At 44.8% G+C, this 25,045-nt stretch overlaps 1 protein-coding gene across 2 annotated transcripts in view; it reads right to left on the reverse strand.

Annotated features, from left to right (window-relative positions):
- LOC143983615 (retinol dehydrogenase 16-like) overlaps positions 1 to 23,115 on the reverse strand; it is a 74,850-nt gene extending 51,735 nt beyond the window's left edge. The window contains exons 1-2 of one of the 2 annotated variants that reach the window (XM_077483533.1): positions 23,069 to 23,115; positions 6,518 to 6,579 (exon numbers count right to left, since the gene is read on the reverse strand). The gene's annotated coding sequence lies outside the window, so the exon portion shown is untranslated. The remainder of the gene's footprint in view (positions 1 to 6,517; positions 6,580 to 23,068) is intronic. The other variant, XM_077483534.1, reaches the window with a different exon arrangement.
- Positions 23,116 to 25,045: the final 1,930 nt, after the last annotated feature.

Raw genomic sequence — 25,045 nt, forward strand, 5'->3', positions numbered from 1 at the left:
TCACGATAAAAATCGATGCTCGCCGCCATTATTTAAATTAATATTAAATAATTTATTTTAAAAAAAATGTACTACTTTTGCGCAAACCAATCAATAATCACTTATTGTGATTTTTTTTATTTTTTAGAAAAAATATATAGAAGAATATGTATAGGCCTAAACTGAGGGAAATTTTTTTTATATATATTTTTTATTATAGCAAAATGTAAAAAAGAATGTATTTTTTTCAAAATTGTTGCTCTTTTTTTGTTTATAGAGCAAAAAATAAAAACCGCAGGGGTGATCAAATACCACCAAAAGAAAGCTCTAGACGTCAATTTTGTTTGAGAGCCAGGTCGCACGACTGCACATTTGTCAGTTAAAACGACGCAGCGCCGAATCGCAAAAAGTGCTCTGGTCTTTGGCCAGCCAAATGGTTCGGGGCTTAAGTGGTTAATCAGCTAATGCACTTGCAGGGTTCTAATGAGGAAAATTGCAGTGTCTGAATCCCTTTAGAACTGATTAACCCTTTGGGAGTACCTCACCAAAAATGAAGTTTTTGTTGCAGGAGGTGCCAATCACACTCATTCAGACTACCTATTGAAGCACTTTGATATTTCCATATTTGACCCAAATGTCAGCCAACTGCTTGCATCGAGGCTCAGGACGTTTGTGAATCTAAAGCTGCGTACTCACGATCAAACAATCCGGTGGAAAAGTCTGTCCGTGTGTGGGCTTCGGTGGACTTTTTTTTTACCCAAAAGTCCAGCGGACTAAGAAAGTAGTTTTGCACATCAATCTGTGCGCCGGACTCGCATTTCGGCGGACAATACGGGTGTGTGTGTGCTAGTCCGCCGTACTTTTGAAATGAACAGACTTTTCCCGCCCAAAGAAAAGTCTGCTCATTTTGAGCATGGCTCCAGGTAGCCGGGACCAGGGAAGGAAGCGTCGCTGGCCCCGTCACCTGGTATGGACTTAAAGGGGAATCCCTGCGCCGAAAAAACGTCATGGGGTTCCCCCAAGCCCATATCAGACCCTTATCCGAGTGCGCTACCCGGCCGGCCAGGAAAGGGGGTGGTGATGAGCGAATGACCCCCCGAGCCGTACCAGGCCACGTGCCCTCAACATTCGCGCCCCCCCACCCCAAAGCACCTTGTCCCCATGTTGATGAGGACAAGTGCCTCTTCCCGACAACCCTGGCCGTTGGTTGTCGGGGTCTGCGGGCGGGGGGCTTATCGCAATCCGGGAGCCACCTTTAATAAGGGGGCCCCCGGATACCGACCCCCCACCCTATGTGAATGAGTATGGGGTACAATGTATCCCTATCCATTCACCTGTGAAAAAAAAATGTAAAAAACCACAACACACAAGGGTTCAAATAGTTTATTGCACAGCTCCGGGGGTCTTCTTCCGTCTTTGGGGGTTTTCTCACTGGACTCCGCTATCTTCTGCTAGCTCTTTTACTAGCGGAGGAGCCTGGCTTTCTTCTTCCGACTTCGGGGGTCTTGTCCCCCTCTTCGGGGGTCTTCTTGCCGGGCCACCGCGCCTTCTTCTAGCTCTTTTACAAGCGGTGGCCCGGTCTTTTGTCGCCGCCTTCTCTTCTTGAGCTGTTGCCTCGTCACTGTCTCTGGCCACAATGACAGGCTCGCGGCGTGCGGTGACTTATATAGGGACATCGCCGGATGATGTCCCCGCCCATTATGATGTCACAGTCCCAGCATCCTTGGACACGGACGAGGCAACAGCTCAAGAAGAGAAGAATAGAAGAACAGAAGGAGGCGACAACGTTGCGACAGAAGAACCAAAGAGGGGGACAAGACCCCCGAAGTCGGAAGAAGAGGGCGGCGGTGAAGAAGAAAGCCGGGCTCCTCTGCTAGTAAAAGAGCTAGCAGAAGATAGTGGAGGAGTCCGGTGAGAATACCCCCGAAGACTAAAGAAGACCCCCGGAGCTGTGCGATAAACAATTTTAACCCTTGTGTGTTGTGTTTTTTTTTACATTTTTTTCACAGGTGAATGGGTAGGGGTACATTGTACCCCATACTCATTCACATAAGGTGGGGGGCCGGTATCTGGGGGCCCCCTTATTAAATGGGGCTCCCAGATTCCGATAAGCCCTCCGCCCGCAGACCCCGACAACCAAGGGCCAGGGTTGTCGGGAAGAGGCCCTTGTCCTCATCAACATGGGGACAAGGTGCTTTGGGGTGGGGGGGCCACGCGGCCCCCCTTCCCCAAAGCACCCCCCCATGTTGATGGCACGCGGCCTGGTACAGCTCAGGAGGAGGGGGGGTGCTCGCTCATCCTCACCCCCTTTACTGGCCGGCCGGGTAGCGTGCTCGGATAAGGGTCTGATATGGACTTAGGGGGGGGGACCCCCACGCCATTTTTTTCGGCGTAGGGATTCCCCTTTAAGTCCATACCAGGTGACGGGGCCAGCAACGCTTCCTTCGCTGGTCCCGGCTACCTGTAGCCGTGCTCAAAATGAGCGGACTTTCCTCCGTGTGTGTGGGCAAGTCCGTCCATTTCAAAAGTCCGGCGAACTATACGGCGGATAGTCCGCTGGACCTAGTCTGCTGAAAAAGTCCCGTGTATGGGCAGGTCCGCTCATTCGGACAGTCCATCGGTTTGGCTGCCAGACTAAGTCCGCCGGATAGTCTGATCGTGTGTACGCGGCATTACTGAGGCAGGGTGCTGTGAGGCTTTCAGGAAGCTATGTACAGCACCCTGCTGGTGCCTCCCACTAGCCAAATCTCATCTGCATTTTATAGGTTAGGGTTTCTCTCAGCTTTTTTTCAGTAAAGGCACCCTGTAAAATTATGCATAATCTTGAGGCACCCCATTTTAATATGTGAAAAAAACTAAATTAATAGTTTTACATAATGCAGATCCACACATGTAGGACACTGTAGGACCACAGAATTCATCAAACAATGGCTTCTCAATCTTTTTGGAAAAGATGTCTTCAAACCTCACTGGAATGGGCCCATCGCAGCCCTACTAGACCTTTACCAACAGGTAACTCTCCCAGGCCTATGTTAGCCCGCATGCTTAACTATCATGACAGAAAAGCTATACTGCATATAAACACCACAATGTCCATTATAATGGGACCAGAGTCTCATTCTATCCAGGCTTCTCGTCTGAAGTTCAGAGAAGCAGGTCAAAATTCACTGAAGCCCGGAAACGTCTGCAGCGCTGCCAAGCTACATAAGCCATGCTTTAACCGGCCAGGTTTTGCAAAACATCAGGTGGCCAGGCGTACTTCGAGTCAGCAGCTGCGACCTTCGACGCACACAAGGCAGATCTCCGCCGTCATCCCAATGCAGCGGACTGAGTGAAGATAGCTCTATGTTCAAGCAATCATCTTACATTAGCCCATACCTCCAGGCAACAAATATTCCTCTTCAGGGACACGTTTGTCCCCAGGGAGGGAGCTGGGGAGATGCAGCTTTTTCTTTTCCCTATGACCATGCAAGGGATCCATGCATGGTAATGTTATTTGTTGCTTTTTGCGTTCCCAGGAGTTTAATATGCTGTGCTGTAGTGTACTTCTTCCCATGAAACTTATTTGGCAATAGATATGCCTGTTGCAAGCTACGCTGCCTTATTTTCTGGTTGCTACCAGGGTTTTGGGAGGAGAAGACAGAGCCCTCAAGAGCATTTGCGCCAAGCATGCCTACACCATTACAGTTCCCCGATTTTCCGAAATGACCTATCACAAGGAACATGACCAGCCTCAGCCTGGCCTAACTTGAGCTAAGGCGATCATCCCCCGATTCTGCCTGCTCCGGATTTCTATGCACTCTCACTGTTGCCTTTGACAAGTCGTCATTGCCAATTCTGGTCGATTACTTTTCTGATGGTTCTTACATGACAGGAATACCTTTTATATCATTGTAGCACCCTGGTGTTTAGGCAGGGTTGCTAATAAATTTGGTTTGCCAGGAGGTCATTTTTGTGGTTAATTGTTAGAAGATCAATTGATTCCTCTCTAACTCTGAAATTGCTGCACCTGTTGAGAAGGTTCAGCTGGATGGGGAACCAGTTGTGGTCGGTGGTAGAGGGGAAGCTGTCGCCACTAAGGGACCATCCACCTTGTTATTGGAGACTACAGTGAGTAAGCTGAAGCAAGTGCCTGAGCGGTCTTCTCATTAGCCAGGGATGGTGAAGAAGTGGGAAAGCATCAACCACTGCCAAGTCAGGGACCCAGCAGGATAGCGGGGGTGAGGCTTGAGAATTATACAGCTAAATTGCTGTGGAAGAGCTCAGAGGATCCAGTGACGACTGGGATCTGGAAGTCTAATGAGAGACTGGGAGCTTAGTGAGTGAAGATCTACAGTGGGATACTGTGAGATAAGTAAAGGACTACTCTGTGTTGCCAAGAGTTAAGTACAACTACCGTTACAAGATTAGTTGCCATAGGAGACAGCGCTCCTACCTATACAGAAGTGTCATCCGGCTGGAGGCCTTACACTGTATAGCTGTCTACCTATAGAAGTCTCAGAGACTGCCAATTACCATTGCATCTACTCAAGGGTGTCCTGGCCCTAACCCTCTCTCCACCAGTTCTGTTAAGAGACAATAAATCTCTTGTTCGCATCCAAAAGTGACTGGCGCTGACCATTTCTTGTTGCATCACACCCACCATGCCTGGTAACCCACTCTACAAGGAAGGACGACAGCTCTCCCTAACCATTGAGGTCACCATTAGGCCTCTGGGGCCCTGGGACCTTGCTACATCATGGAATGTATAGGGCTTATGGGACTCATTGGAAAGATCTATGATTACAGCAATTATTCATAAATATCACCTGGGTATTTATGGTTTTCAAGAGACTCATCTTACTAGAGAAGCTGTGTCCTGTATACAATATGCCTGGGTGGGCTGGTCCTATCACTCCACTGACTCCTCCTTTTCTAGAGGGGTGAGTGTACGGATACATCGCTCCCTGGTATTTTGGGAATTAGATGTACTGGTGGATATTGAAGGGAGATATATAGTTTTGCATTATCTTGTATACCATCCAAAGAGTTATAGCAGTGGTTTATACTTTCAGTCACTGACAGCAAATTTGCTAAGCGGAAGCTGAATGGGGTCAGGACATACACTATATTACCAAAAGTATTGGGATTCCTGCCTTTACATGCACATGAACTTTAATGGCATTCCAGTCTTAGTCCGTAGGGTTCAATATTCAGTTGGCCCACCCTTTGAAGCTATAACAGCTTCAACTCTTCTAGGAAGGCTATCCACAAGGTTAATGCGTGTGTCTAAGGGAATGTTTAAACATTCTTACAGAAGCTCATCAGGCACTGATGTTGGACAAGAAGGCCTAGCTCATAGTCTCCGCTCTAATTCATCACAAAGTGTTCTGTTGGGTTGAGGTCAGGACTCTGTGCAGGCCAGTCAAGTTCCTCTACCCCAAACCTCGGTCATCCATGTCTTTATAAACCTTGCTTTATGCACTGATGAGCAGTCATGTTGGAACCGGAAGGGGCCGTCCCGAAACTGTTCCCACAAAGGTGAGAGCATGAAATTGTCCAAAATGTCTTGGTATACTCTATCATTTTACTTTGTGGCTGAGTTGCTGTTGCTTTCACTTTGTTATAATATCAATAACAGTTGACCGTGGAATATTTAGTAGGAAGGAAATGTCACAGATGGACTTATTGCCCGGGTGGCAACCTATCATGGTATCACTCTTGAATTCACTGAGCTCTTGAGAGCGACCCATTCTTTACACAAATGTTTGTAGAAGCAGTCTTCATGCCTAGGTGCTTGATTTTATACATCTCTGGCCACGGAGGTAATTGGAACACCTGAATCCAGTGATTTGGAGGGATGTCCCAGTACTTTTGGCAATATAATGCATAGCGTTTGAGCGCTTAAAAAAATAGCTTTACTCGTGTTTACACATGTACCTGTAGAACAGCCATTCATGTCTATGGGTATGCAGAATCAGAGTGAGGAGACAGCAAATGCTGGGGTTTACATTGCAATGGTTTAGAGACCCGTGTGCCTTAAACTTTAAAAAGTGAAACCCTGTGAATCGGTTTACAAGTGAACTATTTCCATGTCAATTATTTAACAAGATCATTAAAAAAATACCTTATTTTAAATTATGATAATGTGTCCCTATATTTTGATAATGTGGACACATATGCTATGTGCATAGAACTTCAATGTTATTCTCAACATGGTAAAAGGGTATATCAACTTTTTTCTGCATACATAGTATACTGAGTTTATTAAAATATTGTTACTTCTAATACACTGTTCTTATCATCTATGCAAATATTTTAAAATTCATAAAACTGAGCATAGGTGTATTAAATGATATAATGATTTTTTCTGGTACAATAAAAGTAGTCGTGTTCCTGTAGATAACTGAAGTGAAAACTGTCTACTTTCTTCTATGAAAGTGCAAGTGTCTCAAACCATGTGAAATAAAATTACCAACATTACACCTTTTACTGTATAATGTCAAAAATAAGTTAGAACAAAATTCTATACATTCCCTATAGTGTAGTAGCCACATACCTGGTTATACTGTTTTCCTGGGTTAGCAGGTTAACCTTGGTTTTACTCACTGCTGCAAAGAACTGTGTGGAAAAAGGGAAGGTTGAAAACATATCATATGCCAAATGTGTTTGGATCGCACTTGACTTTTTATGAGGGCATGTGCAGACTGGCATTAAAAAATATTTGATTACAGAACTCTTATTTGTGTAATGCAACAGGTCGGTAAGAACATAGGAGTTTGTACAAGACTGAACATGAATTTCTTTACATTCAGAAAATATATTTAATTGTCGAAAGTGTTGTATTCCACTAAATCATTTATCCAGCCTTTAAATGAGATTTCCCAAATCACACACTTTGTTCCAGAGACCATATGTATGTATGTATATTATATATTTATTTATTTTAGGGCTGGGAAAATTAAAGATGAATTCTTTTGATTGGTATTCACCTCTCCGCCGGCTTCCGCATCTTCAGGGAGTTCCGTCAGAGATCCGGTGACATCACGGACATAGACATCACCAGACTCCTTCCCCCCTTCCCAAAGTGCCTCCATCTGCTAACGAAGGGAAGGGGGGAGGACATCAATGTCACCGAACAGTGATGGTAAATATGGATGTGGTTAACCACTTCAGCCCCGGAAGAATTTACCCCCTTCCTGACCAGAGCACTTTTTGCGATTCGGCACTGCGTCGCTTTAACTGACAATTGCGCGGTCAGCCGACATAGCTCCCAAACAAAATTGATGTTCTTTTTTTTCCCACAAATAGAGCTTTCTTTTGGTGGTATTTGATCACCCTTGCGGTTTTTATTTTTTGCGCTAGAATCAGAAAAACAGCAACAATTAAAAAAACCCCATTATTCTTTACTTTTTGCTATAATATATATATATCCCCCCAAAAAAAAAAAAAAAAAAATATATATATATATATATATATATATATATATATATATATATATATATATATATATATTAAAAAAACAATATTTTTCCTCAGTTTAGGCCGATACATATTCTTCTACATATTTTTGGTTTAGAAAAAAAATCACAATAAGCTATTATTGATTGGTTTGTGCAAAAGTTATAGCGTTTACAAAATAGGGGATAGTTTTATGGCATTTTTATTATTAATATATATATATATATATATATATATTTTTAAACGGCCATTTGCAATTTTTATCGTGACTGCGACATTATGGCGGACACATGGGACATTTTTGGGGACCATTGTCATTTATACAGCAATCAGTTCTATACAAATGCACTGATTCCTGTGTAAATGACACTGGCAGTGAAGGGGGTTAACCACTAGGTGGCAGTGTAGGGGTTAAGTGTATCCTCGGGGCATGTTGCTAACTGTGGGGGGGCGTGGCTGTGTTTTACTGATCACTGATCTTTGCTCCAATCACAGGGAGCAGAGATCGGTGTCACTGTTGCTAGGCAGAACAGAGAGATGCTTGTTTACTTTAGCCTCTACCCGTTCTTCCTCTCCGTGATGCGATCGCGGGTATCCCCATGACGATTGAGTCTGCGGGACCCGCGACCAGACTCACAGAGCTTCCTGCAGGCGTGCGAGCGTACCCCAGCCACCTCTTAAAGGGCAACGTACAGGTACGTGATTCTGCCTATACGTGCCCTTCTGCTGACGTAGAGCGGTGTGAGGTGGTCGGGAAGCGGTTAACTGGGATCAGTGAGCTAAGTGTAGGCAAATTTTGATAACCTCGGTTTTTTTAATTTTTTTACAACAGACAACAAAATGTAAACACTCTGGTGTGACTGCGTGACTGGCTAAAGTGATGCCTACTTGCCTACTATAAAGTGACTGACAGTCAATATACTACATACATTTTATAATTAAAGTTAAACTAACTTTCTATGTTTTTCTTAAAGTTTAATAAAAAAAATGACTTACGTCAGTGCTACAGTTTGAATTTAAAACGTATTTGTGTGAAGTTAAGTCATAGATTGTGGAAACTAACTAGTGTCGGATGATTGTATATAGTGTTTACTCCATTTACCACTGACTAATACAGAGTTGCAATGGAAGGAGATCAACTAAAAGTAGTTGTATCTGTATGAGCGTTATAATTAAATCGAAATTAGTCGATTAATCGATTAAAAATAAATCGATTAATCAAACACAAATTATATATTAGGACTTTTACTGATTAAAATTTTCATGTTCGATTAATCAATTTTTTTTTCGATTAATTATAACCCACATACAGATCCAACTCCTTTTTAGCTGATCTCCTTGCATTTTGTCAGGTGCTGAAATACCTGTCGGATGCATCTTCCCTCTTTCCGAAGTAGAGCTCAAGGCTTTATGGCAGTACATCGATGACAATTTGGAGAAGGGTTTCATTCAGCCTTCTACATCTCCTGTGGGTGCTGGAATCTTCTTTGTGGAGAAAAAGGATCATACCCTGCGTCCCAGTGTAGATTACTGGGAATTAAATAAAATTACTGTCAAAAACAGATACCCTTTACCCCTGGTTCCGGAGTTATTCCAACGCTTTAAGACATCCACTGTCTTTACCAAGCTGGATCTGTGCAGTGCCTACAACCTGGATGATGGCCTTTCACACTATGTTCAGACATTATAAATACCTCGTTATGCCCTTTGGGTTATGTAATGCTATAGCCACATTTCAGCATTTTATCAATGACATTTTCAGAGATTTCCTTGACCTGTTCCTGATTGTATATCTAGATGACATCCTCATCTTCTCTGCTTCCATCGCAACACACCGTGAGCACGTTAAAAGAGTTCTTGGCCGATTAAGAGATCATGGACTGTATGCAAATGCCGAAAAATGTAAATTCGAGAAGGAGACGATTCAGTTCCTGGGGTTCATTATTTCTACATCAGGTATCTCCATGGATCCTCAGAAGGTTAGCGCTATCCTTGAGTGGCCCACTCCTACAGACAGGAAAAGCACACAGAGGTTCATTGGGTTTGTCAACTTCTACTGCAAGCTCATTAAGAATTTCTCTGCCATAATTTCTCTGGTCACTCAGCTAACGAAACAGAATACCCATTTCCAGTGGACACCTGCAGCTCAAACAGCATTAGATCAGTTAAAGACTTTATTCACTACGGCACCTATCCTGCAACACCCAGATGCTGCATCCTGCATGTCCTCGAGGTAGATGCCTCAGAGAATGCCGTAGGTTCCATCTTGTCCCAACGCCAGGAAACCAAGTCAGTGTTACATCCCATTGCATTCTTTTCCTGGAAACTCAGCCCCGCAGAGAAGAATTATGATGTAGGAGAATTACTGGCCATAAAAACAGCCTTGGAGGAATAGCGTTACTTGTTGGAGGGAGCAGCCCATCCTATCTTGATCTTCACGGATCACAAAATACTTTGGGTACCTCAGGACTGCCAAACGACTGAGACCCCGGAAAGCCAGATGGGCGCCATTTTTCTCCCGCTTATCCTTCCAGATAACATATAGGCCTGATACCAAGAATGTCAAGCCTGATGCGCTTTCACGCATGTACACAGAGGAAGGAGAGGAGCGCTATCAACCAGACACAATTTTACCTGTCCAGAGTCTTCTCTTGTTACAGACAGATCTAATCACCCAGCTAAACAAGCCTCCACAAGGGACGTCCTGCCACCTGGTGAGTGCCTCCAAGAACAAGAGGGGTTATTCCGGTTCAACCAAGCCTATGTCCTAAGCTTTTTAGCCTTTGCCACGATCAGCCCCTGGCAGGACACTTTGGGGTGACCAAGATTACAGAGCTTGTACAACGTTCTTTTTGTTGGCCAAGTTTAAGAACCGACTGTAAGGACTATGTGGGTACCTGTGGGGTCTGTGTTCGGAACAAGAATGACAATACCAAGTCCTGGGGCCTACTGAGACCGTTACCGATTCCCAAAAGACCTTGGCAAATGATTAGTATGGATTTTATTGTTGAACTCCTCCCATCTGAGAGGTTCACAACCATCTTTGCGGTCGTTGACAGACTCACAAAGATAGCGCCCTTCATTCCCATGTTGGGAACCCCTTCAGCAACAGAGACTGCCCATACTTTTATCAAAGAAGTAGTCAGGCTTCATGGGGTACCTAGCAGAATCACTTCCGATAGAGGAATGCAATTCACGTCCAAATTCTGGAAAAACCTTTGCAGAGTTCTGAAAATCAAAACTTGCTTCTCATCGGCCTACCATCCCCAGACAAATGGGCAAACTGAGCAAACAAATCAGACCTCAGAACAGTATCTCTGGTACTTCTCATCCTTTAGCCAAGATGACTGGGCATCACTGTTACCTCTGGCAGAGTTTGCTTACAATGGCACCGTCCATTCGGGAAAAGCCCTGTTCTTTGCGAATTATGGATATTTCCCAACCTTTTTACCTGATACCTTACCTGACTCCTTGGTCCCTGCAGTCCAGGAAAGAATAAGTGATCTCCAATCACATTATACAGTGTTACAAGATGCCATTTCCAGGGCTCAGTGGGATAAAAAGATATTCTTTGACAAGAAGAGGAGAGGAGACTTATAACTTCAAGTGGGGGACAAGGTATGGTTGTCTACTGCCAATATAAGATTATCCTGTCCTTCCAAAAAATTGGGTCCCAGATATATTGGCCTATTTTCGGTTAAGAGTGAAATCAACCCAGCAGCCTATGAATTTGTGTTTTCTGCAACTTATAAGATCCATCCAGCATTTCACGTGTCTTTGCTAAAAGTCGCCAGACCAGATCTACTTTAATTGACGGCAATTAAGAGTATGAAGTTGAGACAATTGTGGATTGCCATCGTCCAATATTTAATTAAATGGAAAGGCTATGGACCCAAAGACAATCCCTGGGAATCGGAATCCAATCTCCATGCCAAGCGACTAATACAAACTTTCTTCCTGGCTCACCCTGATAACATGTTACAGATGGGCATTCGGAGGTTGCCCATTGGGGGGGGCAATGTATGGGAAACCTGGCCAACAAGCGCACAATGGTGCGCAGGCATGGACATTCCAGAAGGTGCACAAGAAAAGACATGTACTGGCGCATGCACGAGTGCGTTTGCATGCGTGTGCGCATTGGCGCCAGTCCGCCTATTTAAACCTGCTAGTGACATGCACACCTTGCTGAGTGGTCTTTTCAGCTAGTGTTTGCTTACCCGATCTGAACCGGTTTCCTGTATCCTGACCCACCTCTTGACCTCTGCCTGCCTACTTGTGACCCCGGCTTGTGTTTGACTCCGCTTCTGCCTGATGTTCCTGTGCCTCATTGGTCAACTGTGCACCGAACCTGTGTCTCATCTTTGCCTCTGCCTCACGTCTTGGTACCTGCTCTGCCCGCTGTTACCTTAATTGCCCCATATTTCCACATCCGTGATCAAGTCGGTATTGTTGTTAATCAGTAGATTCAGTAACGCTTTATTTCTGGTTGGTGTATCTACCATCTGACCCATAAAATTGTCCTGCAATACATTTAGGAACTGGCGAGCCTTAGATGAATGTGTGGTTCCATCCACCCAGTCTATGTCTGGATAATTAAAATCCCCCATTATGATAACACTTCCCATGCTTTCTGCTAATCCAAAATTGTGATAGGAGATCTGTCTCCCCTTCTGCCCTCAGGTTAGGGGGCCTATAGCATACTCCCAGTATTATTTTCCCCTTAGCTTCATCCCTTTGGAGCTCTACCCATTATGATTCCACCTCCTCCCTAGTGATGTCATCTCTCAGCCAATCATAAGAGCTGTTGAACCAGGTCTCTGAAATTCCCACAAAATCCAAATCCTCCTCGTACAACAGTATCTCTAGTTCACCCATCTTGTCCGCCAGGCTCCTGGCATTGGTGAACATGCCATGTAGTTTAGACCAGTCGCATATTATACTCTTATTGGGTGTTCTGAGATTGCAACTAGTACTTACTACTATACTTACCTTGGGTTTATGTGCTTTGGTCAACCTACCACTAATGCCCCCAATATTACCCCCTGGAATATGTTCAACGCTGACTATCTCTACCTCTGGACCCTCCCCCTATCGCCAGGCCTGTACTGGCCATCGGGACTACCGGGAGTTTCCCGGTGGGCCGATTGGCTCAGTGGGCCGGTTGTCAGACAGTGTGGTATGTGTTTGAATCACTACACTCTCCATGTCTGTCCTGTGTTACAATAAGGCTGGCGGCGGCGGCGGCAGCAGCTCAGCTCCTGCACTCGGCACACAAGCACCACCCCCTCGTGACGCTGCCATTTACTCCCATAACATTACAGGCTGCCTCCTTGTCCCGGCGCCATGACGTCACTCACGGCCGGAGGGCGGAGGCAGCCCGGGGACGTGGGAGGAGCCGGAGCATAGTAAGCTGCTGCCCAAGCTTAGCTGCTTGTGACTGCAACCAAGAGGAGCCAGCGCTGCCGAGGAGGAACCTGAAAATTCCTTGCAGCAAGTCCACTCACCCAGACAGCAGCACAGACAGGGTCAGGGGACAAAGAAAAGTCGATCAGTGTAATTCAAGTAAGCACTAAATAATAAGCTAATCGGATGCTATATGGGATGCAGGCTGCATGGCAGCATGATTAATAATAAATTGAGAGTCTGACTGTTAATGTTAGTGTCTGTGATTTCTGTAATATACAGCATGGTGGGGGGAGGGGGGAGGGGTAAATGTACTGCCACTGGCCATGGTAACTGATGAATAATTTATTGGCACTGGTCATGGTAACTGATGAATAATTTATTGGCACTGGCCACGGTAACTGATGAATAATTTAATGGCACTGGTCACGGTTACTGATGAATAATTTAATGGCACTGGTCATGGTAACTGATGAATAATTTAATGGCACTGGTCACGGTAACTGATGAATAATTTAATGGCACTGGTCACGGTAACTGATGAATAGTTTAATGGCACTGGTCATGGTAACTGATGAATAATTTAATGGCACTGGTCACGGTAACTGATGAATAGTTTAATGACACTGGTCATGGTAACTGATGAATAATTTAATGGCACTGGTCACGGTAACTGATGAATAATTTAATGGCACTGGTCACGGTAACTGATGAATAGTTTAATGGCACTGGTCACGGTAACTGATGAATAGTTTAATGGCACTGGCCACGGTAACTGATGAATAATTTAATGGCACTGGCCACGGTAACTGATGAATAATTTATTGGCACTGGTCACGGTAACTGATGAATAATTTAATGGCACTGGTCACGGTAACTGATGAATAATTTAATGGCACTGGTCACGGTAACTGATGAATAGTTTAATGGCACTGGTCATGGTAACTGATGAATAGTTTAATGGCACTGGCCACGGTAACTGATGAATAATTTATTGGCACTGGCCACAGTAACTGATGAATAATTTAATGGCACTGGCCACGATAACTGATGAATAATTTTATCTTATTTTTTTACGCAATTGTGTATAGTTTACATACTGTTTTTGTGCGTGTTTGCAAAATTAAAGTGGGCCGGTCTGAATGAAGTCCAGGGCCAAATTTCTGTCCCAGTCCAGCCCTGCCTATCGCCTAGTATAAAAACCCTCTAACTTTTTGACCAGCTCACCTCCCTCTGCCTTTCTGGAGTGGCTCGATGTAGAGGTAATATTCCTGAGAATACTACCTTGGAAGTCCCTTTCCTCAATTTATCTCCCAAGTCCCTAAAATCGTTCTTTAGGACGCTCCACCTGCCTCTTTCTTTGTCATTTGTGCCAATGTGTACCATGACAGCTGGGTCTTCCCCTGCCCCTCCCAGTAATTTGTCCACCAGATCCAAGATGTGCCAAATCCGAGCGCCCGGTAGACAACATACAGTTCGGCTCTTCAGGTCTTTGCTACAGATTGCCCTCTCTGTCCTTCTAAGACTGAGTCCCCTACCACCAGAATCTGTCTTTCCTTTCCCTTCACTTCCCCCCACTCTCACTGGAGGAGTTCTTCCCCCGGCAACGAGGAGAGTCCCTCAGTTCCAGCAGTGCTAGTCCCTGACTGGTTTCACCAATGTCACTAAATGGAGCCTACCTATTGGGATGCTCCTGCCCTGGATTGACCTCCCTGGCACTTCACCCTCTACCCTTTCTGACTGTCACCCATCTACTCTTTCCTAGTGCCTGCGCCTCTTCCTCTCCACCGCCTCTGTGCTGGCCCCTAGATGGCACCTGCCGTGTATGTTCCTGGCTCTGCTTTAATAGGGAGGGACTTCTCAGTGCTGACAGTTGCTTCCCCAGATTCAGAACCTGGGCTTCCAGGGAAACAATGTGCTTATATTTTGCACAGCAGTATTCACCCTCGATTGGATCCACACACCCTACTCAGACAACACTCAGGTACTATGACCCCTATTATAACCTCCTGTTTTCCACTCTGGTTTTTAACTCACCACTTAGTCCAGTTCCACTTGGTCTAAGGTCCAGCAAGCTCAAAGATGAGCAGGCTCACAATGAGTTCTACAGAAGGTTATATAGGCCTCAAGCACCTGTGACCAATTTAACCACTCCCTCTAATAAGTAGGCTGATGGAAGCAAAGAAAAGCAAAGAAGCAAAGAAAAGGTGCCAGTTACTTACCGGTAGCTGTCTTTCTGGGAAATCTTCCAGGATGGCACACCTGAGAGATGAGAGGCTCCTCCCTACAGGAAACACAATCAATCAACAGATGTTTTAAGTCCCCACCCTTCCCCTTGATCCTCAGTTTGTAGAGAAGTAACCCCTGAACCCGGTTCACAAGGGAAATCATTCCTCATAGGCACTCAACTTATAGTGTTCTACAATTTTCTCTCCTCCAACGGGCGGGAAGTAGGCCTGCCGTCCTGGAAGATTTCCCAGAAAGACAGCTACCGGTACGTAACTGGTACCTTTCTCAAGTCATCTTCCAGGACGGCACACCTGAGAGGATAAACAAGTACCTCAAGCCTACCTTAGGGTGGGGCCACTGCAAGACCCTCTTGGTGAACCTTGGTTCTGCAATGAGCTTTACCTCTACTCCATATGCTTGAGGAAGGTATCTTAGCTGGATCATGCAGCTGATCTACAGGTCTGCTCCACAGATGTCCCTGCCTTTTCCGCTTCGGATGCAGTATCTAGGTGGAATGGGCTCTTAAAGATGGAATCAGAAAACATGTTAAACTTGTAGGTTAGCAATGTTACCTGTCTCACACATCTAACAACCATGGCCTATTGTGCCTGTAGGTGCTACTAATGCCGCGTACACACGATCGAATTGTCCGGCGTACTTAGTCCGGCAAACAATCCGGCGGATAGTCCGACGGACTTTCTACCGAACGGACTTGGCCACTTATGACGGGACTAGAAAAAGGAAGTTCAATAGCCAGTAGCCCATAGCTTTCTTTTCGTACTTGCTTCTGAGCATGCGTCATTCTTAGTCCGCCCAAAGATTGGGCTGCAAAACTACTAAGTCCGCCAGACTTTACGCTGAAAAAGTCCACTGAAGCTCACACACGATCGGATTGTCCGGTGAAATGCGGTCCGGCAGACTAAGTACGTCGGACAATTTGATCATGTGTACGCGGCATTAGAACCACTAAAAAGATAAATCAGAGACCTGTGTTGTAAGACAAGGACACTACATTGATCAATAGGAGGGCCTGTCTTAACACTAATACAGGGAAATAAAACTGCAAAAAAAAAGGGGGGGAGGGGCTGACAGACAACCTTTTTTGTTCCTTTTTATCTTTACGTCAGCAAAGACTAAAGGGAAGCCTACTTAAGGGTAATAGATTAACAGAAGCTTGATCCCTGGGTTTAAGGCATGCCCAATCTATGGCTTTACTTACGCCTGAGAGCCTACTTCAGGAGATTAAAGTCCCTAGCAGGAATAGACTACCCATATTGCTACGTCTAGTTTTGCTAGAAGGACGAAATGAAGGCCATGCACCGAGCCGAAACCTATTTGATCGGGTATACATCTTTATACTTCATCCTCAGGCCCTAATACTCCTCTGAACAGAACTCTCCAAGTTCTTACTAAACAGGGCGATTCATTATCCCCTTCCTCCAGTGTCCCATAACCCTACAGGGCTTCAACCCTAGGAAATGGTTCTGGCATCCCTGAATGTAAGGGGTCGAGGCTTTCTGACATGTGACATCTGCAGCCCGAACTCCTGGCCCCTCCATGGAAAAGAAGGCTGAAATACAAAAGGTGATACATGCATTATTAATATCACAAATAAAAAGATCATAGATTGTGGGCATGGCACAATAGATTTTAGACAGAAAGGACACAAGCATAAACAATGTTGTGTACCTGAGTGTGACTAGCTAAACCGATATATCAAATATGGGAGACCCAAATCTAAACCTCAATGTAGACAAACAGTCCTCACAGTCTGGTTTTCTGATGTGCTGCGAAGATGTAAAAACATTAAGACACAAACAAATCCAAAATAAAGCGTATTTCTGAAGTGCAGCTAGCTAGGTCATAACTGATATATAAATACAGAAAGGACAGGAACCCCCTTTACTGTTGTGTTTTACTGATGTACAGCAAAACAAGGCTATAAATATAAAGAAAGAAAGACCCAAACTTTTATGTTGCGTATTTCTGACAAACTACCAAATACAGTTATAAGATCAATATGAACACCAACTCCCACATTTCTGCTATGCCACAGGGTAAAATATGGAACACAAGCCAATCCTTTCTGTCATGCACTTCTGTAGTGTAGTTCAGATAGAACCAACACTGAGAAAGGACACAAGCAACCTGCAGCATTGTGTTTTTCTGAAGAGCAGTAAGGCAAGGCAAGGCAAGGCAATATGAAACATAAAGCACCAACAAGCTTCAATCTTGAGTATTTCTGCTGTGCAACAACATAAAAACAGACACTGAGGAAAAAAAACAAAAAACAGACAGCCTTTACAGCTGCAATCTTTCTGGTCTGCTGCAAAATAAGACAATAACTCCATGAGTATTGCTGCTGCGTAGCAAAACCTCAACCAGAAGGGACAGATAACCTTAGGGCTTCCACACCCCTGCTACCCAACCTGCAACTTGGGACTGCAAGACGCATGAGAAGTCATACACTGGCTTCTAATGGGTACCATTCGTGTACGTGCAACTACAACAGTCCCCGATTCCTGGATCCACAGACGTCAAGATTACACAGGTCGCAGAGCAAATAGCAATTTTCAGGTCGAACAAGTGAGGGGTCCCCAATGGTGTGACTCCCTGGAGGAGTGCAGCCTACAACCCCCTGCTGTGTATCCCTAAGATGCAGAAAGGTAGATCAATGAGAAACACTGCTCACTGCTGTGCCTGATATACAAACGATAAGGCAGTAAATATAGGACATACAGGACACAAACATTCAATCTTTGTGCATGTCTGATGTGTAGCAATATACCAATACTGAGCAAAGATGCCACCATCCTCAATGTGTCTCAGCTGAGCAGCAAAAACAAAAATTAGAAAAAAAGACAAGCAACCTTCACTGCTGTGTCCTTTCTGATATGCAGCCAAGAAGGCAGCATATGCAAGACATAAAAAGGACAGACAACCTTCAATCTTGTATATGTCTGATGTGCAACAATATAACAATTCTGAATAGAGATAGCACATCCACATTGAAGTGATTTGGTCCTGCGACTCAATATGTCAAATCGCATGGCTAAAATCGGCACAACACCACTTTGTGGTGCTGCACGGATTACCAAAGGCAGTATATGTACTACAACTGGCAGGGGTTCAATTTGTATTTCTGTTATGTAGCCCAACAAATTTGAACCATCAATTTTCACTGCTGCCTTTCTGATGAGGCAGTAATACAGGACACAAAATCCCACAGACCTTAATCCTGTATATGTCTGATGTGCAACAATAAAACACTCTGAATAGAGATAGCACATCCATATTGAAATGATTTGTCATGCGACTCAACATGTCAAATCGCATGCTTAAACTCGGCAGCCATTGCCGTTAATAGCACTGTCTGAATCAGCACAACGCCACTTTGCGGTGCTGCATCAATTACCAAAGGCAGTATATGTACTACCCCTAGCCCAGGTTCAATTTGTATTTCTGCTATGCAGCCCAACAAATCAGGACCATCAAACTTCACTGCTGCCTTTCTGATAAGTAACCAACAAGGCAGTAATACAGGACACAAAGCCCCACAGACAGACCTCAATCTTGTGTATGTCTGATGTGCAGCAATATAACCATTATGAGCAGAGATGTCACAAGACTCAATGATGTGCATTCCTGCTGTGCAGCACAAAACCAGAAAGTACAGACCACCTTCACTGTTGTATTTTTCTGATCTGTAGCCAGACAAAGCAGTACCTTTAGGATATAAAGGACAGCAAACAAGCTTCAGTGCAATGCATTTCTGATGTACGGCAATATAGCCCTTATGAGCAGAGATGTCACAAGTCTCAATGTGTATTTCTGCTGTGCCACAAAAACATCCCAGTGAGGACAAACCTTCACTACTGAGGTCCTTTATGAAATAACCAACAGGCAATTTATTTCATAAGCATAGCCTGGGCTGTAGATACTAAACCTTCACCGCCAGTGAAGGAACAAATCCTACAATGGTTGGACACCCTGCTATAGTAGTAGTTGTCCTACCTTACCTCCATAGACTGAGCAAACGCTAGCCAGCTCATACCCAGGTGGGGCTGATTAGCAACTAAAGTCTCAATGAGCCCAGCCCTAGAGACCAATTTAAGACAGCCTCTAGAAGAGGTGGTTACCAATTTAGCCTGGGGGTAAATAGCTACTTGCAGGCTTCAAACAAGCAATCATGTAGCTCTTGCAAAGGGTTGCACAGAAAATCCTCAATTAAAAGGATGTAGGAAGCGATCTATGGTGAATCGCCTTTAGATCTGCCACTGAGTGGATTGTAGCCCAAACCAACAAAAAAGGTTTTTCTTACCTCTTACACTATAATATAACCACAGTGTAAAGGTGGAGTGGGAGGTTGGAGCTTATGAAAGTTACCTATAGCAAACAACCCCCAAAAGGAGGATCTGCCACAAGGGAACCCCTACTGTGCCACACAGACACTTGGTCCCTGCCCATCCAGGAATGTTAGGTCAGCTTTTAAGCATCTTGAAGCAACTTCAGATTCCTAGCAGCTGGGCTAATAGGGCCGGTAACCTAGTGCACCTGCTGACCAGGGGAGCTTCTGAATCCACCAACCATTGCCCAATTAATAACTTGTTCAGTGGTATACTTGGCCTGTAAGTAACTTGTATCTACCAGGTCCCCTCTGTACGCTGTATTCATCCCTGCTAATGTACCACAACTGGGCACGTAGGGAGAGGCTGGCAACCTACTGTTGTGATAACCACAGTGTCTCTGCTGTAAGAGGGAGCTGTGGCTGGTGGTTTTAGCAGTGGCGTCTGGGCTATTTGTATCCAGACTCCAGGTTCTGCAATGCACCAGTCAGTATATACACGGAGAAGGGGAGAAATGGCCTACCTACCTCTTTCCCATCTGAGGTGGTTTAGGTACACTTATTCCTCTGCACCACCTGTCCACCATACAGCATCTCTAAAGTAAGAGGGAGCTGCGGCTGGTGTTTTTAGCAGAAGCTTCGGGGCTATTTCAATCCAGACCCCAGGGGAGATTATCTCAAATGCCCAGAAACCCTCTGGCTAGAATTAGGGATTTTGCAGCTAAATTCCCAAGGCAAAGGAAAGTACTCACCGTTGTCATCTTCCCCTTTTGCCACAGCCAGCGGGCTTGCTTTTCCATCCTTATGGTCCACACGCAAGGAGGATAGCCGCCAAAGTGCCCCCCCCCAACTGCTGTCCCCATAGGGAGGTGCAAGGTTAGGCTGTGTCCTGTACTGTACCAGTCAGTATATACACATGGGGGGGACAATGCATTCCATTCCTCATTCCCATCTGAGGTGGTTAAGGCAGACATCCACCATAGCGAACTAGTGCCTCCTCACTCTAGCGAAAGGAGGATGTGGGCGCCTGCTCCTGCTGACTCTCAGTCTTCCCTCCTGGGTAAGAACGCCGCCGCCATTTTCCCGAAGTTTGAAAATGACACGGGTCCTTGTCGCTGTGCCCTCTCCAGCAGCCCATGTTAGCTACCAGGGGCCCAGGAGTCGGGGACACGATCCCCCTGGAAAGAACCAATGGCCTGCACCCCCGTCTGAACAGCCACCTGGACAGGTACGTCTCCTTCCAGTGTTTCCACATGTAATTCAGCGGTCCAATTACATGTGGAAACACTGGAAGGAGACTGGAAGGAGACGTACACACACAGGGAACCAGACCCTGTTATTCCAACAATTGATGTGGGGATAAGATCTATGATCCGGGAGTAGGGACACACCGCCTGGATTGTTTGAGATCCTTTTTCTCTGCTGTTTACCTTACAGCAGTAAGGTAAGGGGCCACTTCACTTGATGTGTGTGGAACACTGAAGAGGCACAAGAGTGTGTACACACTGGTTTTCCTGGCACCCTGTACCTGGAGAAGCACTTTACGGATCACGCGTCACTTTATATATATATTTTTTTTTATAATTTTTTTAAGAGACTTTGCGACTCTACTTTATTCATGTGTTTCAATTGCACTGTGTGATTCACGTGTGTGTCATTATTGATACAGTTTTTAGTTTGTTGTGTCAACCTTTTTTTGAGGAAAGAGTTTGCTTGCATTATATATCCTCACTGGTTTATGTGATTATGAACTTATGAAGCACTGGACACTTTAATATTGTGTATATATTGTATGTTTTATTTTAGCACCTGACACTTTATTCATTTATTATTACGTTTGGTCACGATAGTTGGGTTACACTATTGTTTAGTTATATGCAATTTGGTATGCAATTAATAGTAAGCACCAGGCACTTTAGATTAATTTATTAATTTACTTATTTTAAGGTAGCGCAGCACCACTCATTTGATTTAGACAGAATAATGGCCCCTGAAGTTCTGGGTACACCTCTGTACCCAGGGTCCTTCAGCTCTCAGTGGGGCTCTTCCAATTTCTGCTGCCCCCCCTGAGGAAAAGATAGGGAAACCCCCCCCAGGAACGATATGAATATCCTACCAGACCCAGAGGCTTCCCAAGCTTGTGGTCTGGCTCCCAGGGGGAGACCACCAGCCCCAGGGCTTGGGTCATTTGGAAAAAAACAAACAGTTTTGCTGTTTAGGGAGAAGCACAATCAAAAACTGAGGATCAAGGGGAAGGGTGGGGACTTAAAACAGCTGTCGACTGATTGTGTTTCCTGTAGGGAGGAGCCTCTCATCTCTTAGGTGTGCCGTCCTGGAAGATGACTTGAGAAAGAAAGGCTTTTTAAAAGGTGTTAAAAAGCTACAAGGAAAAGCCCCAAAAAGAACCAAAAAATGCAATCACCAGCAGTAAAAAAAGCAAAACTTGTTTACTTTCTACTCAAGGTCCCCACTGTTTAGCTTCCAACCAACAGTCTGGAAATTTCAGATGTGCTCTACACAAGGTTATATAGGCCTCAAGCACCTGTGACCAATTAACCACTCTCCTTAATTAGTAGGCTAAAGGAAGCAAAGGAAAAAAAACCTGTTTAAAAATTGTCAGAAAAAAAGAGTTAAAAAGCTACAAGGAAAAGCCCCAAAAAGAACCTAAAAATGCAACCCAGCAGTCAAAAGGCAAAACTTGTTCACTCTCCACTCACCGTTTAGCTTCCAACCAGCAGTCTGCAAAGAACTTCCTGTTGCATATATCACATCTTGCAAAGAACTTTTTGTTGCATACATCACAGTGGCGGCTAGTGCTCTATTTTTTTTTTTTGGGGGGGGGGGCGCAAACAAAACCCCAACCAACCCCATATCCCCCCCGTCGCTCGCCCGCAATAGGGCCTACAGATAGATAAATAGACAGACAGATAAATAGATAGATAAATAGACACATAGATAGATAGATAGATAGATAGATAGATAGATAGACATTGGATGGGAGAGATAGATAGAAAGGTAGAGGGTGGGAGAGATAGATAGAAAGGTAGAGGGTGGGAGAGATAGATAGAAAGATAGAGGGTGGGAGAGATAGATAGAAAGATAGAGGGTGGGAGAGATAGATAGATAGATGGATGGAGGGATAGATAGATAGATGGATGGGTGGATGGTGGGATAGACGGATGGATGGATGGTGGGATAGACGGATGGATGGTGGGATAGTTAGATGGATGGTGGGATAGATAGATAGGCAGACAGACAGACAGATAGATGGATGGATGGTGGGATAGATAGATAGATATTGGGTGGGATAGATAGATAGGACAGGACAGATGAGAGAGGGATTTAGTGGTGAACAGGAGAAGCATTGCTCTGATCAGCACTCAGCAGTCCCCCACCCCTCTCTCCTCTCCTCTGCTCTCCTGCCAGGCACATGTCTCACTCTGTCTGATCCAGCAGATTGCGAATGAATATAGGGGGCAGCAGTGAAGTTGGATACCCGTTCATTTCATTTTTTCAGTGCTAATGAGATCATAGCTGTTATCTGATAAAACAACTATTACTAGGCTCTGCTGAGTAAAGCCCCTTGACTGCTCTTAACAGAAATCCTATACACTCCACTTTGTCAGCAGTTTTGAATTCACCGTTACTACAAGATGATAGGAATAATCTTACCAACTGAGCAGTGGTGACCAGTCCGTTACTTCCTGGTTCTCTTGTGCTAATTGGAGAGGGGAGGGGCCTCCCCTCTCCATTAAACACACCAGGATTACTGATCACGGTGGCCATGTTTTTGTAGCCTAATGGAAGAAGTAACTTTGTTCTCACACGGAGAACAAAGCACTTGGCTGGGCGGATGCTGGTTGGCAAGATCGATTGTGCCACAAACCATCTCCAAACCCTGCCAATGAAGCACTACGTCTGCAATCTCATGAATGCATTGACGTGGTGCTTATCATAGTGCATTGTGTCCGGCACCCGGACACAGTGCACTTGGTTAAATGACATTTCTTTTTTTTCTTCTTCTTTTCTTAAAGGGGCCATTTAATTTTTTTTGATTCATTTTTTTGATTAATTTTTTTTTGGTGACCCCTGTGGATGGGCTGCCACTGATACATTACATCCTGCAAAGAGCTTCCTATTGTCTGCTCAGCTCTAAAAACCCAGCTAACTGGTTTATTTACATATCAATGGACAGGAAGAGATAGGGGAAGCCTGGCTTCCCTGAACTTCATATTATGTTTATCAAGACACTTAAAATGATATGGCTACCCCCTCTGAACTTTATAACATCATATAGGAAACTTCAACATCTTTAAAAAACTTTTGTCCGGGAAAGGGTGGGATAAACCCCCCATATTGCAAATGGGAGGGAATCCCCCATGACTCTCATAACCCCTGGGCAGTCAAACCACAAGTTTTGAGACCGAAATGCCACACAATAACAATGCAACTAAATAATATAACCTACAATTAAAAGTCCCGCCATTATACAGAAAGAGACAAAGAAACAAAAGGTTCTCTGCCTAGCAGAAATGACCTCATACAGCAGACATGTCAGAAACCATGAATCAGACTGAGACAGAAGTTCGGTTAAATCACACTTGTTTAATAATAAAAACAAATAGAACAAACGTAGTCAAAACATAGCCAAAGTTCGGTAACCGGAATGGATAGTCAGACAAGCCAGAAAGTCAGGGAGCCAGGGAACAGCGTAGTGGAACAGCAAGCAGGATCTGAAGCCAGAAGGAATGTCAGTCAAGCAAGTCTTTAACAGGAACGCAGAAGATAGTCTCTGATGTTGAGCACGGCGAAGGCAGAAATCATCTGGGCTGGATGGCTTAACGAGCAGAATATCATCAACAGGTGAGTCACTGTGGAGAGATTGGAGCTGGCAATTAGACGACAGCTGAGTGGCCAGCTCATAGAAGGAAGGGCTGAGCCCAGCACTGACAGTACCCCCTCCTCAATGACCCCTCCCCTCGGAGCACCACCAGGCTAGAGGGAAAATGTTTATGTAATATAGCAACATAGGAATTGCTCCAAGGGCTGATTGACTCTTTCTGCGGCCCCATTAGACTGTGGGTGATACGCAGAGGAGAAAGCAAGCTGAAACTGTGCACAAAAGGCTTGCCAAAACAGGGACACAAACTGACTACCCCTGTCCGAGACAATCACCTTGGGTAGCCCATCTAAGCAAAAGACCGCCCAAGCAAAAATGGAAGCCAGTTCCTAAGAAGCGGGCAACTTCTTAAGTGGAATACAATTAGACATTTTCGAGAACCGGCAACCACCATAAGGATAACTGTTGCCCTGGGAGTTGGGTAACTCCACAATGAAAACCATAGACAGGTGGGTCCAGGGCCACTGTCCATTGGGTATGGGTTGTAGGAGGCCCACTGGAAGGTGTCGGCAAGTCTTACTCTGAGCACACACGAAACAGGCAGCAATGAAGGCAGTTACATCAGCAAGTAACAGGAACTGTATTGAATTTATTCTTCTCCTCAGTCTTCATGAGGGAATCCGGGGGCTTCAGTAACCAAAACTGCAGTGTTTATCCTCATAATACATCACAGGAAGCACCACCATGGTTAACAGAGGACAGAATTAAAATTAGACTTGGGATACTTAACATTAATAAATCACTGGGAC

Source organism: Lithobates pipiens, unplaced genomic scaffold (genome assembly GCF_037356315.1).
Source record: "Lithobates pipiens isolate NorthernLeopardFrog02 unplaced genomic scaffold, aLitPip1_a1.2 Scaffold_16, whole genome shotgun sequence".
Classification (NCBI taxonomy): Eukaryota; Metazoa; Chordata; class Amphibia; order Anura; family Ranidae; genus Lithobates; species Lithobates pipiens.